The sequence below is a fragment of the Helicoverpa zea genome, chromosome 31, assembly GCF_022581195.2.
Source record: "Helicoverpa zea isolate HzStark_Cry1AcR chromosome 31, ilHelZeax1.1, whole genome shotgun sequence".
NCBI classification, from domain to species: domain Eukaryota; kingdom Metazoa; phylum Arthropoda; class Insecta; order Lepidoptera; family Noctuidae; genus Helicoverpa; species Helicoverpa zea.
Genome location: NC_061482.1, coordinates 18,507,976 through 18,527,788, shown reverse-complemented (window position 1 = coordinate 18,527,788; position 19,813 = coordinate 18,507,976). Strand labels below are relative to the sequence as shown.

Sequence of the window (19,813 nt, the reverse complement as noted above, 5' to 3'; positions counted from 1 at the left end):
TCCAGCTACATGCAAGGTGTAGACGCACCCTAGTAAATAATTCCTCTCTAAGTATATTAAGCAAAACACAATCACTTCTAAGCTCCACTGTCATAGGAATCGAGGTACTAAATCTTTGAATCCTCATCACGTAAGTACGTAAACAAGATTTGATCCAGAAACTCATCACCTAATTCCGAGAATGATTTCAGAGATGCTGTGTAATCCTCTACTGCAGCCCTTGGTCTGAATTTCAGTTGTATTCATGGAAATGAGCTCGCCTCATATCAACTGTACCCACGTGCGACGAAATAACGTTCTGCGTGGCAAACTACTTCAGGGAATTATAGCCTCATGTGAGAGTCGAATACTCTGTATCCATAGCAATGAAAATCTGTTCTGATCTCTACACATACTTAAGTAATCATCCCAACTACATATGTATGTTGGGAGCACTAAAATCAATATTATAGGTAGGTACTGTAACGTAGTTAGAAACTTTTTCGTTTGTAAGGTTTTATTCGTGAGATATTTTTGATACTGACCGGGCAATCATTTCAAATGTATTCGATTTGTTCCATAGAATAAGTTTTTTATATTGAAGTGTGTGACTTCACCTCTCGAGCCCAAGCAATAAACGTCGTGTTATCGAATCAGTTTTTCATTTTGAGCAAGATAATTATTCCCGGTACGACAATTTGGTGGAGGGGCCGACGCCAAAGCCCCAGTATAATTTTCAGGTCATTACCGCGAAAAAGTCGCGTGGTGACACGACGTCGAAGACGGGAAGGAAGAAGAGCCTGGTAGAATAATCCTGGGCATAAGTTCTGGTAAAATATCGGAACAAGGATAATAAAAAGAGCTAAGTGGAATTTTATTTATTTAATGTAGAAAAATGTCCGAAGAGATAAAATTTTTCTCCGGAGTCGATGACATATCCATCGACGACTTTCTTTTCGAATTTCGCATCATTGCTGCGATAAATAAATGGAAAGAAAACGATTTTGCACTACTACTAGGTGCATATTTGCAAGGTCCGGCTCTTGCGTATTACAAATATATTTATGTCGATGGGATTGAATATAAGGCCATATGCGACAAATTAAGGGCAGAATTCCCTGATAATGTAAATTATGTAGAAAAATTCTACAACGCTCGACAGGAGCAAGAAGAAGAATTGTTGTCATATTATTATCGTCTGTGTGGCTTACTGACAAAAGCCAATATTGTAGACGACAATATTTTTATAAAAACTTATTTAAAAGGTCTTTTTTTTAAGTATAAGACCATGTTAAGCTCACAGATTTATGCATCTAAAAACGAGCTGCGCAATACATTGTTTCAAATAAAAGATTTGTTCAGAGAAGAACAAAGAAAGATTATGAATTTACCTATCATTCCACATAAGAATGAGGTTGGAAAATACGAAAGAAGTTTTCCTTGTACAAATGTTAATACACATAATGCTTTTAGTGTGAAGAAAGAAGCACCGCCCAGCAAAGATGTGGAGACGGAACAGCATGATGAGGAGCAGCATGCGGAGCAGCCTGTGGAACTGCTGGCGATTGGATCGGAAGTAGAATATAAGTCTGGTGAGACCGGTCCAAATATTAATGTGTTGATGGGTGTGCGGACTGGTGGCGCCTCTGTCACAGTAAACATCATCTCCGTATAAAAAAATCTTTAAAAATAGTTTTCTGAGTACTAAGTAGTTTAAACTGTGAGTAATTTGTGTCAAATCGTGTAATAGTGACTATGTAATGTTAGCAACTGTTTTTTAAAAAGAACTGTTTACTTTATTGACAAAATACTTTGTTAAAGAAAACATTATGTGCTTTCAGTGAATTATGCATAAAAACTGTAAATATATAACTTTGAACTAAATAATATCTGTGCAGTGGAACAATACATAATAAAATTTCTAATTAATTGTGTAAAAAGTGATTATCTTCAAATATCAGCCGGGAAAAAAGTCGTTTTTTATTCAAATTTAAAAATCTTTCTTCAAAACTATAAATAGCGCCATCTACTAAAAAATATTCTCGACTAAAGCTGCCATGTTATAAATAGTGTTTCTAGAGTAAAAAAATTCACAAGTCTAATTAAAGCTAATAACAGCGACATCTATTACTCAACTAGAGAACTACATGGTTGAGAAAAGCAATAGATCACTCAATTCGTCAAGATACACATATGCACGAATAGCGCCGTGGTGCAGGTGCGAGTTATTGGAGTCGACTGTCCTCGAGTTCAAATCCTGCCGACGACATATTTTTGAAGCTGTTATTTAGTTGAAGTAATAATGAATTTCTAAGAGAATATTACGCTCCGGCGTACTAAAACAACCGTGGAACAAAATGACAGCCGTAGTGAATTTATCCGCCCAACATTGGCTGGTACCACCAACAATACGCCAGAAATATCAGAAGACGAAGACGACAAGGAACTAAACATTCTTAGAAAGGAAGTCCAAAATCTTAAGACTCAGTTAAAAAACGCTCACAAACAAATAGAATTATTATCTTCTGAAATATGTACCTTAAAGCAAGCAAACTCAAATCCTATAAAAAATAATGAATTAATTCAAGAAGTCCACAAAGTTCCTACAAATGCTCCTCAAAAAACAAAAACTCCAAAGCGCAGTAAAACTAAGAAATGGGCTCCCGATAACAAGCAAGCCACCACCGAACAAATTCCTGTTCAACAGATTGGAAAAAATCAATCGTCGTTTTCAGAAGATGCCATTTTAGAAGCTAACGTGTTGCAAGTCGATGAATCTTTGCTATTGCCTGTACACACCTCTTCAAATGAGAAAGCCTCGGCGACACAACGCTCTGTTAAAGTAAATAACTTGCATCAAAATAAGCTATGTATCATAAGCGATAATAATGTAAATAACATATTACACCATGCTGAAAATACATTCCCAAACAAGAAAATCTGCCATTACTGTATACCAAAGGCAGGTATCATAGAACTTTTAGCAACATTAGAGATAAAACTGTCTAATTACACTCTGGACGACTTTTGTATAATTCTTATAGGCGAAAGGGATTTTATTGTCTCAAAAAATTATGCTTACCTTATTGATTATATAAAATGTAAACTTGAAAAGTTGTTGCATACAAATATTGTGATCTGCTGTCCTGCCTTTAAGTTAGGATGGGACACCAATTTGTTTAATTCAAGAATAGAAGCTTTCAATCGACTATTCTACGAAAGCAACAGGGTTTTTAATTATGTGTATACTTTCGATACTAATAAGCAACTAAAATATTCATATGAAATGTTTTCTAAGTATACCAGCAAAGTTAATAATACAGGTATGGAGAAAATTTTCCGGAACTTAAAAAACTATTTGGACCTTTTTGAACAGCCAATATTTGACGATAGCTATAATCTTAATACTAAGCAAATAAATCACACTAAAAACTGTCAGTTTAAACCCGGTACTATTCCATATTATTTCAATAAAATGAACTTAGATCCAGTTTTATCTAAAACTAAAGTCAATTGTAGTACGGTAATCAACGACAGTGATTTTTTTCGTGCCTAATTTACTACCGAATACAACCTGTGAAGACAAATGTATTAGAGAAACCAGTTGCTTAAATATATTTCATCAAAATGTTTGTGGGATAAGTAATAAAAAAGTTGAGCTTGAATTGTACATTGAGATTGTAGGTTTTCAGGTTGACTACCTATGTATAACAGAACATTTTTTAAATGCACAATCTGCTGAAGTGATTAATATCCCCAACTATAAATTAGCTGCATACAATACAAGGTCAAACAAAAAAAGGGGAGGTAGTCTGATTTTTGCACGAACGAATAAAGAATATGAAAATATTGATTTTGTTAAAAAATTGTATAACACAGATAGTTTTGAAATATGTGGGGTTAAAGATCTTGATACTGGGCTATGTCTGTGTTGCTGCTACAGAAGTCCTTATGACAAAAACTTTGATAGTTTCCTAACCAGCTTAGAAAAATTATTGGAACATTTTATTAACAAGAAGTGTATGATATGTGGTGATTTTAATATTGACATACTCGTTGGAAGTAAGAAATCTGAAGATTTTTTAAGTATTTTGACATGTTATAATTTTCGGTACCTAATAAATGCTCCCACTTTTATTCGGGGCAATGCTCATTCATGTTTAGACAACATAATCACAAACATCTCTGATGATGAAATTAATCAGTGTGTTGTTGATCACAATGGTTTGGCAGATGGCCATGGCGCACTTCTCTGTAACTTAGTTCTCGATAAAATCCGTAATAAATCTAAAAAGTCTGAACAAACCGTAATAATCAGTAAAAGATTGTTTAACTATAAAAATAATGTTGTTTTCAAAAACTGTATAAAAAATAAAACTTGGACTGAAACAGGAATAAATAGTTTTATAAATAGCTTTAATAAAATATTTCATAATTGTTACCGAAAGAAACATATCAGAATAAATCCATTCAAAGACACAACAAACAAGTGGATTACCACTGGGGTTAAAGTTTCAAGTAAAATGAAAAGACTACTATGTGTAGGTACGTTAAATAACGCAAGCCTTATAACATATAAAAATAACTATACAAGAATTTTTAGAAGGGTAATTCAGCAAGCCAAGAAAAATGCCATAATAAATAAATTGAATAATGCTACAAACATAACTAAACAGACATGGAAACTAGTAAATGAAAGTACAAAAAAGAAGAAAACGAGTAGATGCAGTAAGATTTTGTTTCTAAAAGTTAACGATAAATTGATAACTGATCCTCAGCAGGTCGCTGATATTTTTGTTGATAGTTTCGTTTTTAAATCAGCAACAAGTAGCATCGATAAAGAAAGAGCAATGTCGTATCTATTAGAGTCGACAAACAGAGTAGATGAAAATTTAACGTACCATCCAACCACACCATATGAGATAGCTAATATTATTAATAAAATGGCAAATAAAACATCTTGCGGCTTTGACGATTTACCAATATCTATTCTAAAGGAGAATATAGAGTTTTTGGCTTTGCCTTTATCAGATTTTTTTAATAAATGTTTTGAAGACTCAGTCTTTCCAGACCAATTCAAACTGGCTAAAGTAGTTCCAATATTCAAAAAAGGTACAAAGACTGAGCCGAAAAACTATCGACCAATATCTTTATTACCCACTTTATCTAAAGTGTTTGAAAAATTAATTAAACATAGACTAATGGCACATTTAAATGTAAACAAAATAATTAATCTAAGACAATTCGGTTACCAAAAAGGCGTCGGTTGCTCTGATGCCATAGACACTCTTATAAATGACATAATTCATAAATTAAATGACAAAATGAAAGTTGCTGGGTTATTCATCGACCTCAGCTCTGCTTTTGATACAGTGGATTACGATCTTTTACTTAATAAACTAGAGCACTACGGTGTCAGAGGAAAGTTTTTACTACTTTTAAAATCTTACCTACAAAATAGACGAATGTATGTAGAAATAAAAAGTGTTGATGAAACTAATCATGAAGTAGTGAATACGTCTAAAATTGCAAATATAAAACGCGGAGTACCCCAAGGCTCAATCCTTGGACCTATACTTTTCATTATATTCACAAATGACTTAATAAATTATATGCATAATGTTCAGCCAGATGTTAGACTTGTTGTTTTTGCAGATGACACAAATATAATAACTGCTGCAAATGACTTAAAAAATTTGACAGTAACTGTTAATAAGTGCCTCCAAAATCTCAGTGACTGGTTTTCAGTCAATATGTTAATATTAAACACTAGTAAGACTAACATAATTTTATTTAAGACTACAACTCGCAATAGAGATAATTTAGATGTACAGATCCAAGGAGATAAGATCGAATTAGTAGACAAAGCCAAATTTTTAGGAGTTATCATAGATGCAAATTTAAATTGGAAACATGAACTCACTGCTGTTGACTCTTCTGTTTCATCAGCGTGCTATGCACTCAGGAGCCTTAGAGATTTTTTGGATCTTAAGCAGCTTAAGGCTATTTACTATGCACTAGTAGAATCTCGTTTGAGATACAGCATCATGCTTTGGGGAAACAGCTACAATTATAACAGCCAGAGAGCGTTTGTCTTGCAAAAACGTGCCATAAGGACTATTGTTAGGATCGCACAGACAGAGTCATGCAAAGAACACTTTAAAGTATTAAAAATACTAACAGTTCCAAGTTTATATATATTAACTACCTTAAGTCACTTTGCTAAGTATATTCATCAGTTTGAATCACAAGAGGAAAGAAAGATACGAGAAAGTACAAGAAGGAAAACCTTCAAGCACAAGATAGCTCCGAATTTTAATATAGCTAAGCATTGCTCCGGGTACCAAGCAGTGGAATTGTTTAATAGGCTACCAACTAATCTCAAACTATTAATTTATAGCCCTAATTCATTTAAGAAGGAATTAAAGGCATTTTTGTTAGAAAAATGTTTGTACTCTGTGTCAGATTTCTTACAATTATAACTGTGTCAGGGAATTAAATTGTAACATCATTTTAACTATTAGTTGTAAGTTGTATGTTCTACACAATGTAATGTTGTTCTGAATAAATAAATAAAAAATAAATAAAGATTGCTCAACAGGAGTTCAGGGCGTTGGTCGACACAGGAGCGTCGATTTCCTGTTTATCTGAGGCGTTCATTTCAGAACTCAACATTAAATACACCAAGAACAGTTCTTATGAAGCTTCTTCAGTCTCTGGCGCGCAGTTGCATGTACTGGGCGAAACATGCATCAATATTTTGATAGATTCGTGTTTATTTAGGCATAAATTTCTAATTATAAAAAATATTCGCCAAAACATAATTTTAGGAAGAGATTTTCTTTCCAAAAATAATTGCATTATAGATTTTTCCAAAAATAATTTAATTTTAAAAACGAGGTTTATTGCAAAATTTATTAAAACTGACATTGTTGGAAAAGATAGATTATAATATATATATATTATATATATTATAGTGTCAAATATGCTGACAGATAAGGGTCACCATAGTGACAAAAATAATGACAAAATGACATGTGACATTGATAACGAAATAAAGAAAATTAATTATATTTATTTTCGAAATAAAATAAAAGCAAAGTATAATCGGAATAAAGTTTTGCGAAAGCGACATAAACGTGTTGTTTCGAAATCTAGGAAGACTTCCACGTCATCAAAGGTATTAAATAATGCGAAGTTTATGAGTTCTGGTTATTGTTATTGGAAAAATGTTAGGAAAAATAGTAAAAATAATTATTTTTGTTCTTCAAAGGGGAGGATAGACACCCAGTATAAAAAACGTATTCCTCTGCGTAATATTAATAGCAATTTAGAATTTTTAAATAGGCAGAATGTAAATAAATATAAATATAGGAAAAATTGTGATTGATTTATGTTTCTAATACGTGTTTTGTAATTACATGTTACCTGGAACGAGTTGTACGAGCATTGCCGGTGAAGGGATAAGAAGGTGAGCTACTTCATCTTCGTGAGAAGATGATGTCCACGGCAGAGCTACTTCATCTTCAATATGAAGGAAGATGAAGATAACCAATGTGGTCAAGCCTGTGTTATTTTTATAAGTTTTTTTTTTTACATTGCTCTGTAAATCTGATCCCAAAATTATTATCTGATTTGGTTTTGAAAAAAAAAAATATTTGGATGGTGAATTGAGGTTGAGATCAACTTCGCAATAAGGGGCATAGCCTCGCGAAGAGTGTTTGCTTGACACAGTGGTTTCTGCCGAAGATTTATGATCCCTATATTTGATTTATTTATTATTTAATATTCCAAAATTGTAAAAAAATAATTATTGGGTAAGATGTTTAATTATATCACGTTAGGTGAGAAACTTTGATAACGGTGACTTATCCCTTCATCAGACACGTTAGCGTCCGGCGAAGTTGTAAGTTGTCAATACAAAGTTTTTCTTCGCTTGAAAGGTAATCCCTTCAGGACGGGTGTTCACTTTGAATATCCTTTGCTACTAGAGGCATGTTTCGGGGCTTTTTGCGTGGTTTTGCCTTGAAAAAGTTCACGATAACCTGTGTTCTCGAAGTGCAATTTGGCACAGATTAAATAACTCACAAACAGGTTATTGTAAACTATCCCGTTGTGAGGGACGTGTTTTTAATTTCCACGCATAGGTAAATTTTAAGTTAAGTTTAGGTAGGGACATTTAATATGATTGCCAGCCTACAGCTGCGCTTTTGTGATAAAGTTTCGACTTTATCCTAAGGGCGTAGCTCGTGTAACGTAGTTAGAAACTTTTTCGTTTGTAAGGTTTTATTCGTGAGATATTTTTGATACTGACCGGGCAATCATTTCAAATGTATTCGATTTGTTCCATAGAATAAGTTTTTTATATTGAAGTGTGTGACTTCACCTCTCGAGCCCAAGCAATAAACGTCGTGATATCGAATCAGTTTTTCATTTTGAGCAAGATAATTATTCCCGGTACGACAGTACCTACATGATCTCTGCAGCAATAGGTATATTTATAACTGCAATTCTTTTCGCAGATTAACTCGCGGAAGTGAAAAAGATTTTAAATTGAAAACATCATTTCATACCATACTATTTTGATTCGCGAATTTCACTGAGAGGAAACTCGATAAGCCGAACATTAAACGATTGCGATTTTACATGCAGATATTTTCCAGAAAATATTCTCGAAAATTGGAATAAATCCGCAGTGTTGCAGATAAATATTTTAAGTCGTTTCATTGACATGCTTTCACGATAAATGGGAGGAGATTATTTTTGAGATGGTTTTTGATATGAAGATGGAAGGTTCCCAGAAGACGATTGAATATTTACTTTATGTTGGTTCGAGTAGTTTCTCCTCAACACAAATAGTGAATATTTATAATAAATTGCAATTAATATCTGCCGGCCGTTTCCTCTGTTTACCATTCCATTTGCAAGGCGTCGCCGCAGTGATTTACAAAACACTACAATTTGCGGACAAGCTCTCAGCATCACGTCTTTAATTATTTCTTCGTTTACAGAAATACTAAGTGACTTGGTGTCTGGTCCTCTGATGTTGGAGTAGACATTTTCTTTTTCAGGACTTAAATTGCATAAAGGCATAAAAAACATATTTTTATTTTTTTTTATTTTTTTTATTGTTCTTAGAGAAGGCTTACAGACTAATAACATTATCGTATTTTAACTTAAACTACATAGTCAGATTGCTAATTACAAGCCTTCACAGATAGATTATATACAAACTATCGATTGCCTAACTATTGTTATACTTATACATATAGGAGTTATAAAGAAAAAAAAAAGAAAAATCAGTAATCTAATATAATAAGTTTGAGAGCCGCTATTAAGAGTTAAAGAATGATTTAGCTAAAAGCCGTCTAACTGTGTTCGACTTGGTGCAGAATAGGTCAATGTTTAGGTCCCGTGGAAGATGGTTAAAAGTGAGTGCACTTCTGAGAGTAAATGCGTTTCGTCTGTAATTCGTTGTTGCGAAAGGTATGTGCAACAATGGCCGCTGTCGAAAAGAAATTTTGTTTGTACCTAATTCTAACTTCGCGAGAAGTTCAGGGCAGTCGATGGAGCTATTAGCGATATTTATCAAAAAGCTGACATCGCTAATCCGACGTCTGTGCTCAAGTGGTAGGAAATGGTACCTCATGCAGCGGTGGATGTAATCGTCTGACCATTGCTGTGCTTTGAAATCCAGGTACCGAAGAAATTTTCTCTGAACACCCTCAATACGGGACTTATATATCTCATATTGAGGATTCCAAACTTGAGATGTATATTCTAAGTTCTAGTATTATACCTACATTAAGGTTATAATAATTAGTACGAAATGTGTTATACTTTTAGCAATCGACGCCTTGTGAAGCTACATGAATTGCTTCTACGTTCAGTTTTTTTTCATTACCCTATCTTTTATCTCATGAGCATGCAGATGATGAAGATGAAGCTGATAATACAACATTAAATAATTACCTATTTTATTACCATCGACCTGTTTACTGTTTCAAATACTGGTAAGACATAGGTCAAAGGTCAAATATGTTTTATTTTATTGCTTAGCTCGTATATAACAACAATATGGCCTAAAGGCCTTTACAAACCGACAAGAATATTGTACATTTAACATTACATAATGCACAACAAACTGAACTCTGTACTTCATAGTTTAATTACATAAAACTATCAATTCTTCTATGTAGTTCGTTTCCCCATACTTTGTAAAGGTGAGTACAGACTAGGAGTGTTCCCACAACGTGCGGTTACGCGTACACAGTGATCAATACTTCAGTACATACAGGGCTATAGTCCAAGCTTTCAATCGAGTGGATTTAGCAAACAATTGACAACTATTCATTTAAACGATGACACGTGAAACTGTGCGACAATTTTTTGTCTTTCGGAATGTAACGTGCGTAAAAAATCGAGCTGAAAATGGTGTGAAAGCGCTGTAAAGTGTTATACACATACACATATGTACTATATATAGGTAAGTGTAAAATACTATGTACTTAGCCGATTACGTACAAAAACGCCTAATGTGCGCGCAGCCTTAGGCGTTCTTCGCTGCAGTAATGAGTAGGTATCGCGTACACATTTTGTTACTCGGAAAGTTATTATGAACATTGGGATGTTTCTTCATTATGTTTGGTGTTAGTAAGTTGAGTAACTTTGTATGGAATTTCCCGATAGTGTAGATGGGAACGGTGCAATTATTTTGTTAATAATTAAGTTGGTTTTCCAGACTGCGTAAAGATCGCGAAATACCGTAGTTATATTGCTCACAAAACAACTTACATCCACTACCTTATTAGGCAAAAATACTTAGACATTTACTTATCATATTATCAGTACAGACATATTAATTAGGACCACTAAGTAAATCTGCATTCCTACTTAAACACCATCAGCTTAAACTAAATATTATAGAAACTAAATAGCCTATTACACAATAGCCATTAAGACGAGAAGTATGTTAACTTCACGGGGTCACACCTCCCGTGCGGTACAATGCACATATTTGTGTGTTTGCCTAGATATGTCAATATGTATGTTTATCATAGCTAGCGACCCGCCCCGGCGTCATGCGGCTATTATTAATGAAACCAGCGCGAGGAATTCGTTCAGTACCGAGTTTCCCGTAGTCGGATAAAAGTAGTCTAGGTATATTGTAGAGATATTTTTATGACGAGTTTCGTCAAAATTTTATGAAGTATGATGAAGTAACAAACGTCCACATTTATAAAATATCAGTGTCGCTATCTCAAGAGACTCGCTAATCAGGATTCGCATGTTACAGGAACTTTCAAAATAATTCAAATTAAAAAGTGCTTTAAAAAAACAGGATGCGTTTTATGTTACATAAAATAAAATGTAGTAAAACTAGCTTAACGGGCAAAAACGAGAAACCCAAAACTGTTGCATTTTTAAAACGTTATCCGCTTTGTGTGCTGCGGCCTAACCTGTTGAATGATGTTGCTTCAAACAAACACATATTTCAGGAATTACATTTCAGCTTGTGTTTTGTTTTATAGAGAAGTATTATATTTACATAAATAAGAAGAGCTCGTGACTAAGTAATGGTTGCGCGAGTCGACCATAAGGTTTCAACCCCGGAAGCGGTCGGTTCGCGGATGGGTGATCATCTTTTTTCAAAATTCATCACCATTCTTCCATTAGTCTTTTCTTACGAGAAATCGTCAAATGACCCGTCCTGCTGTGTCAGACTCTTGCTGATTAAAACCCACCATGTTCCTTCTTAAACCCTTTATGTACCAGAGCCGCGGTGATTCTTTCTCCCGCAGCCCCGGGCCATTCAATTAGTTTCGAAATAACATCGACATCAGTAAAGCTTATTTTTGCATCACAAAACTCTTTATGTCAACCATCATCTATTTCAAACTCAATATACTCCACCCAAAATAATTAACAGAATAACCGTCAGTACTGATTTTAAAATCCATCAAAGAACACACGTTTATCCCTTCATGGGGATGACGAATCAAATTTATTAGTCCACGTTACTCGCAACAATTGAATCCGACACTAACCCGTGCGGCATAAGTCTATTTTGGTTTGACCGATCAGCCGTCGAGGCGAGTTACGGGGAAATGTGCAGTGGAATTGTAACATTGCACTTTTAGTGAATTGGTTTGAGATGCATCAGGCCAACTCGATTCCAGATTAAGAGTAATTGATCCGGACGTGTTGCAACGGTAAAGGTTTATAGACTGAGTGTTCCAGGCTATTTGGCTTTGATTTTTGCTATTTGGCAACGGAGAGTGTTTTAGTGAAGGTGTAATTTAGGAATAGATGTGCTGTTTATTCCTAGTGCCTAACGTTGGTGACTAATTCAATGCATGTGATGTGAATTGACTGTAGCATCCAGAATTATTACAAAGAAGAGTCTAGATGAAAATTGCGGAAATGAGATGGCGGGCACAGGAACTCGCTAAGATACTTATCTTTTATTATTCGATATTTTTGTGATAAATCCAACTGTCTGGCAATAACGGTTCATGACTGGTGGGGACAGATGAATGGACGGACAGCCGGACAGTGAAGTTTCAGTAATAGGGTCCCGTTTTACCCTTTGGATACGGAATCAGAAGTACAGCCGTTCCTAACATCACCCTAAAATCACAGTATTCCAATAAATACCTATATTGAACTAAAACGACTTCTTGCTACAGTTACCCAATCTCTAAAACTATTGTAGTTTCTCGTTGCGATAGTGACATTCATAAATATCTGTCTAGTTGTTCTACCGCATACAAAGTAAGCCGATTATTGGGGACTACCGTTTCACTTTTTCTGTTATGGTAATACTTTAACATCGCATCTACAATAGCATTAGCTACTTATATTTCCCTCTCTATAAAATAATTCTACTCCTGCTGTGGGTGGATTGCATAAAGAGCGTACCTAAATACATATTTTACTGTGGTGTATACTTTACTGTCGTACATAGTTTTTGGTGGAATTAGATCTGGTTTGAGAATAATTGCTCCAAAAGTTCCAGGTATGCGATTGACTCTTCTGAGCCCTAAAGTGCTGAAGCCTGTCGAGGTTGTGGAATCGTTCGAAAGGGTCGGCCCTGGTGCATAGAGGGCTATAAAAGGAACTAAAATGGGCAAAGTCAGTAAAAGTCTGACACTCCTTCACGCTGCACCTACAGTAAAAAGATATTATAAGCAACAAACATTTGTTGTGACTCACGTCAACATAAAAATGAATGTCAAAACAAATGTACTAAAAATATAAACTATACTTCGGCCGTTCAGAGAATGCGTTCCTGACACCTATCAGTTAGTCACGACTAGTGATGGGCACAACATAACACTGAGTTCGTTACCGTTCCTTCAAAATGAACCGCCGCATTATTTTAAGATTATTTTCGTTTTAAATTGGCGGAATCATTTGTTTTATATTCTAGTTATTTAAGTGGAAACCAAAAAAAGGTAATATTCATATAATAAAATTGTTTTATTTATTCTTTGTTACAAGTACATTGAATTGAATGTGCGAACAGAATATTAATCAGACTCCGATTTGCTTGAGGAGGTGGTGTCTTCATCATCATCTTCGCCTACATGTATAATTATATTATTATCAATAACAGAATCAATCCTGATATCTCGGTCTAACAAAAGCCGGGTAATCAAATAAAAACAGATCGAAAACACTTGAAAAACGTGGTCTATGCGCACGAAACGACAACGGACGACTGTTTTAGCGTCACAAAATGGCGGCCCATAACGCCATTTGGGGTTACCATTTTTAATCTAAGTATAAAAATGCGGTTTGGTCATAGTTTTATTTTTATATTTCATAAACGTTATAATTAAGTCTTATAGTCCATTATTTTCCAATTCTTAAAAAGAAAATCAAAACGTATTATTTTATATTATAACTGTATAAGAACAGATTACGATACTTGCCTGTTATTTTTAGCACAGCACTACAAAATATAAACCGCTGACATAACCTTGTAATAGCGCAGTATAGATTTAGAAAAATATTGTTTACCAAGTTATTTGACACTCAGTTTGGCACAAAATTATAACATTCATTGATTATTGATATAATAATGTTGTTTTAATGCTCCTCAATTGTTAAAACGGTAAACAACCAGCAAAAATATTTTTATCGTAACTGCAACGCCATTGCAAAGTTACGTCGTCAGTTCAATCGCGACGTGTCAGGAACGCATTCTCTGAATGGCCGAACTATAACTTGGTAAATACTTAAGTACGAGTATGTGAAATGCCATTGACCTTCGGGATTTTTGTAAATTGAACTAAAATTGGTAAATATTACATAATATATACGGAGACCGAGAATGCTGTTATTTTTGCTGTTGACCATCTTTTTTTAGTATACCTAAGTGCCTTGAATACCGCAATATATGCCGTGACCAATCGTTCCACACTAGGTCATGTGCCGTCAGTCAGTACAGGAGGAAAAAAAAAAACAGACAAACCTACAATATCAGAAGATAAATCTTTTGAGGATTGGATATCCAACTATAAAAAAAAGCGTAGCAATGATCAGAAGTTATGTTTTCCTACTGTTTTGATTACCTAGCCTACAATCCAGAAATTGGTTCTCACTGCATCTCGGTACATGCAGAGGAATCAATTTCATACGAGTCAGCTCAATACTTAGATAATAACTTACCTCAATACATAGTAACTTACCTGCTTCAAGTCGCGAAAATACATAAATGTCTCAGAAATGTCAACAAAAACATTGAGTGGTCACCGAGGCCTATGACTTGCAGTATTAGTGCTAATAGTGTGAAGAAACTTGTCATTGCAGACACCTTTACAATCAAGTACACTTGCCTAATTGATCAAAATATTCAGGTGAACACGCCGGATCTTGAATAGTGGATGAAGTAATTCTGCATCCAACGTTATGGTTAATGAGTAACTCGATTGCCATAATCAAGTACCAGAAAACGGGGTTAAGAGAGTAGGCCCAGTTGGACACAATTTAGAGAGGTTTCACTTATAGTAATTAACATTACATCAACTACTATAAACCGTTATACCGGTAATATTATCGAACGAAGTGCCTGCAGAAATGTAAAATCTCACTTCACCTTTGTTTAATGAAAGACGTTTAATAGTCTTGTACCGGCCAATAGGTTAAGTAGAGAGAGTAAGGAATTCATAAAAACTAAAAGTTCTAAGTATAATTTACGCAACGCAGAAATATGTTCGACGCACTTACTATTGGGCAAAGATCACGGTGAATCAGCCTAATGTCATCACTGATCGGCTGCTGCCAACAAATGTGCTGAATCATGTTGTTTGCTATTATTTCATAACAATCTTATAAAAAATATTGTCAAATTTCAGAAAGAATGCCATTCATTTTGTGAATAAGTATAAGACGAACATAATTACGATCAGGGTGTGAACACGATGCCAATGATGTCAGTCTTATAAAAGACCTAACTATGTGGACTTAAATTGGTTGATTTTGAGGATCAATAAAGTGTTTGAAATAGGTAAGGTAGAGTATCAGAATGAATGTGTACAATTCTTCGATCGCCAAGATTAGTGTGTTTAGGTATTCCAGAAATTAAAGGCAAAACTAATCAACCCAGTACGAATGAGGTTAAATAAATTAACAAAATTAAAGATTAAGAAAACTTAATAAAGTTAAAAGCTCATGCTTTCAAAATCTTAATTAAATTAGAAATAGGAAAAGGAGTATTTAAATCTTGGGTAACGGCCACATAATTGAACGGAATAACAAGCTATTCAAATAGTTACGACACTTCTAGAAATCTCTGATCACGCCAGAGTCAAAGTCCACCCGTGTAAGTGAACTTTGTACCGCGAGCTTAGGAAATTATGTAAGCCTAATAAAATCTCACGACTGTAGAAATAATTGAAGAATCTCTAAAAATAGACGAGGTCAAAGACTAGCTATCGTGTATTTTTATCACTTGAGATAACTTTAGAGATTTCGTGAAACAGATCCATTTTGATGAGTTTATTGAATAAGCCCTTGTGACTTGGAACCAAGTTGGCAATTTTAAACAGACTATACAAAAGATTTTTCACCATTTAAAGTTTCTTTTTCTTGAACAGATTTAGACCAGAATTTCAACTGACGTAGCATCATTTCAGAAAAGTAACTGTATGTACATTTTGAATCATTCCTAAGTGAAGTTCCATAAACGGTGGAAATGTTATATGCTGGACATAAATAATTGCATTTCGCTGGGATGGTCTACCAGCATGCTTTTGCCCCAACCACATTCCTCAGCTATTATTGCAAACCTGCTGCCGCTGGTTTGCCTTCACAATCTTGAGAGAAAACACATTTTCTCGGAATTACTAGAGATACATAACAGTCAGCATTAGTTGTACCTAAGTTGGTAATTGTGGTTACGCCTAAACTCTTCTTCGAAAGACCTTCTAGAGTCATTCCAATTAACATAAGAATGTCATCTATCATCACATCATGTTCGAATGTCTGACAACAAATAGCAGTGATGGCGCGGCGTGACCTCCCAATGACCTCAGCGGCCAATGGGAAACTGCAATAGTCACTGTTACCTATAGACAAATGGGTGTATATTTAAAGTATTGTCGCCCGTGGCTGTCGCTCTGGTTCAACATGATATAATACTCTTTTGTAATTTGTCGGACATTTGTCTTCAATGGGCTCAATTATCGAGTTCACGTTTAAGGTTATAACTTTCATTGATGTTGAACAAATGACTACGGATTTTCTATTTTGTTTTGATTCGTCAGGTTAAAGCATTTTTTTAAATTCGTAAGCGAATTAAGACGTTAAGAATCTCTAATTTTTTTAATTGTTTTTGGAGATTATTTCATACAGTGGGGTTTCAACACCAGTAGTGTACTAGAAAACCATACCATCTATGTGCGTCGTTATTTTGCAATGATCGAATATTGAAGTATTAAGTATTTCTGTATTGAGCAGTGTTACGCAATCACACGCATCTTACAAGTTAACTCTTATTATTGTTGTACTTGTAGTTACTACATACGAAGCGGCGGTTTATCGGTCAAACGTTGTGAGACCATTTATTTTGTTTGCATAACGTGGCATTTTTAGGCCTCTGCTATTGGTTAGTTTTAGATGCTTTTGATAGTTGAGGAAAGTCTAATGAAAAAGATTGATTATTGTGTCAAGGATGACGCAGAGGATTGAATAACGCACGTATTAGCAGACTTTACAATCATCATAATTTAGTTTTCACATAACATTCCAACTAGTGTCTAACAAAAATGTTAGAATATTAAATTCAAGTAGTTTTACTTAAAAATCACACAAGTACCCATATTGCTGACCACTTTCAGGTGTTATTGAAGTCCTTATTACCTAATAGTACGCAATGACGAGCTGAAAAGCGGAGTATGCTTGAAGATTGATCAGGTAGTGATCAGAAGCCGTATCGCTGGCAGTCTACTGTGAGTCGAGGGGGGTAATTGTGAGTCTAGTGGCCAGATAATATCCTTTCTTTGTATCAAGTCTTTCAGAAGATTTGGTCTAGTAGCCGTAAGACATTAATTTGAACAATACTTTTATTAGCAACAGGTTACAAGTTACAAGACTAGAAATTCGTTACCAAAAGTTAAGTTATGCACGCGTGGGTGACAAAGGCACTGTTTAATGCATAGGTGTGGTCAGCTGTGTAGTGACCATTGTATGTGACTAATGACTAAACAATGCGGGCCAAACCACACGCAGAAACCTGTTAATCCTTCACTAATATCAATGTGAAAGTTGGTCTATCTGTATGCAATGTTTTCGGTAGAAACGGAACAACCGTTTTTTCAATTTTGCGTGAAACTTTTTCGAATAGGGATTTGTACTCGTGTCGGCTCCAGTTGGTTCAATATGTGTTTTTCGCAAAACATAATATTAGCTTTTGCCCGCGGTTTCACACGCGTGTCGATAGTACCATACATAGATAAAAGAAGCCTATTTGTTTTCCTGAAATATAGACTATGTTAGTACCAAGTTTCATCAAGTCCATCCAGTATTTGCTTTCGCGTTTTTGATATTAGTGAGATCTACTTTAGCATAGTTTCTATGATATTAGTAAGATCTACTTTAGCATAGTTTCTATGATATTAGTAAGATCTACTTTAGCATAGTTTCTATGATATTAGTAAGATCTACTTTAGCATAGTTTCTATGATATTAGTAAGATCTACTTTAGCATAGTTTCTATGATATTAGTGAGATCTACTTTAGCATAGTTTCTATGATATTAGTGAGATCTACTTTAGCATAGTTTCTATGATATTAGTAAGATCTACTTTAGCATAGTTTCTATGATATTAGTAAGATCTACTTTAGCATAGTTTCTATGATATTAGTAAGATCTACTTTAGCATAGTTTCTATGATATTAGTAAGATCTACTTTAGCATAGTTTCTATGATATTAGTGAGATCTACTTTAGCATAGTTTCTATGATATTAGTGAGATCTACTTTAGCATACTTTCTATGATATTAGTGAGATCTACTTTAGCATAGTTTCTATGCTATAGAAGCCGATCCCAACAAAGGCTCGGGAGATGACGACGACTTTAACGTGGTTTAAAAAGTGCTATTTATAAAACACATATACGACTCTTCATATCTTTATTTTTATCTCAGCACTGTTTATATCTGCCCCGATACCTTACTTTACAACCTGACATTCACAGTTCTCATTTACCTTATCTCTGCACTACATTATTGAAAAGGCGGCGAAATACTCGTATGTGTATATGATACTTTTTACTTTAAATAAAAGATAAGAATGCAGTAAAAAGTTCCATAGTATTACTGAGTATTACACCACTTAAAAAAACCCAATTCCATTATGTCATTTAAAGTCTCCTTCGATTAATTACGCATAACGTGGTAGACGGAGAGCTCGAGCCACACCTCCTTATTTCTAATTATCTAGAAGATATTCCAGGACGGACCACTTTTATATCATCATATCACGTGAAAGGGAAGGCTAATTACTTTGCTAACGTTGATGTGTTATTTATTTTCTGTTGTACGTGTCTCATGATATAAAGTAGTCACTCTGAGAAAAGTGGTTAAAATGATAGAATGTTGGAAAATATTTTTTTCACCATTTTAATTTTATTTATTTTCCATAGCGTCTTCCGAAGTCATGTCTTCGTAGAATGTATGTATGTACTTGTAATACAGTAGAAAATATAAAATACTCAATATTTGGTGGCCACGGCCTCTTGGACTATAAAGTTAAAACTGTAGCAACGCAAAAACCGGATTATGCGTAAGGTTAAGAAATGTAACAAGTGTTTGTAAGTCAATCTGTATGTCACTTTCTCTGGAATCAGTGATATAATACTAAGTGTAGGTTATATTATACTGCTTTACTGGGTGTGTCGGTCACACGACTCCTACACTGTCGTGCAGACAATTTTGGCCGTGTTTAAAGCAATTTTGGGATAATTATATTTTTATTTTTTATTACCCAATATGTTATCAGGTACGAAATTAAGACCGCTCGCCCTTGCTTCTTTAATCTCTTGGTATAAAGGTAAATAAATCTGGACTGTTTACAAGCTAAAAGTCTCAATAACTCTGGCAAAAGCTAAAATCTGTCTCGGACACATTTGATAGACACGTTCACAATCATAAAGTCAATGACGCATCGATTAACTTGCTATTTGTAATAATGGAATTTATTTCATTCCTAATGAAGATAAATAAAATCGAGTTTCAATTTGAGCACCTCTCGTATTGGTGTTGACATTGTGATTTCTAACTGACCCGAATTGCGTGCACTCGATTGTACGTTACGTGTGTAAGTGTT

General features: G+C 34.6%; 1 long non-coding RNA gene across 1 annotated transcript; it reads left to right on the top strand.

Annotated features, from left to right (window-relative positions):
• The first annotated feature begins 6,974 nt into the window (after positions 1–6,974).
• On the top strand, positions 6,975–7,571 carry LOC124645208. Its single transcript, XR_006986179.1, has 2 exons — positions 6,975–7,159; positions 7,418–7,571. It is a non-coding gene; the product is annotated as an uncharacterized LOC124645208 (long non-coding RNA).
• Positions 7,572–19,813: the final 12,242 nt, after the last annotated feature.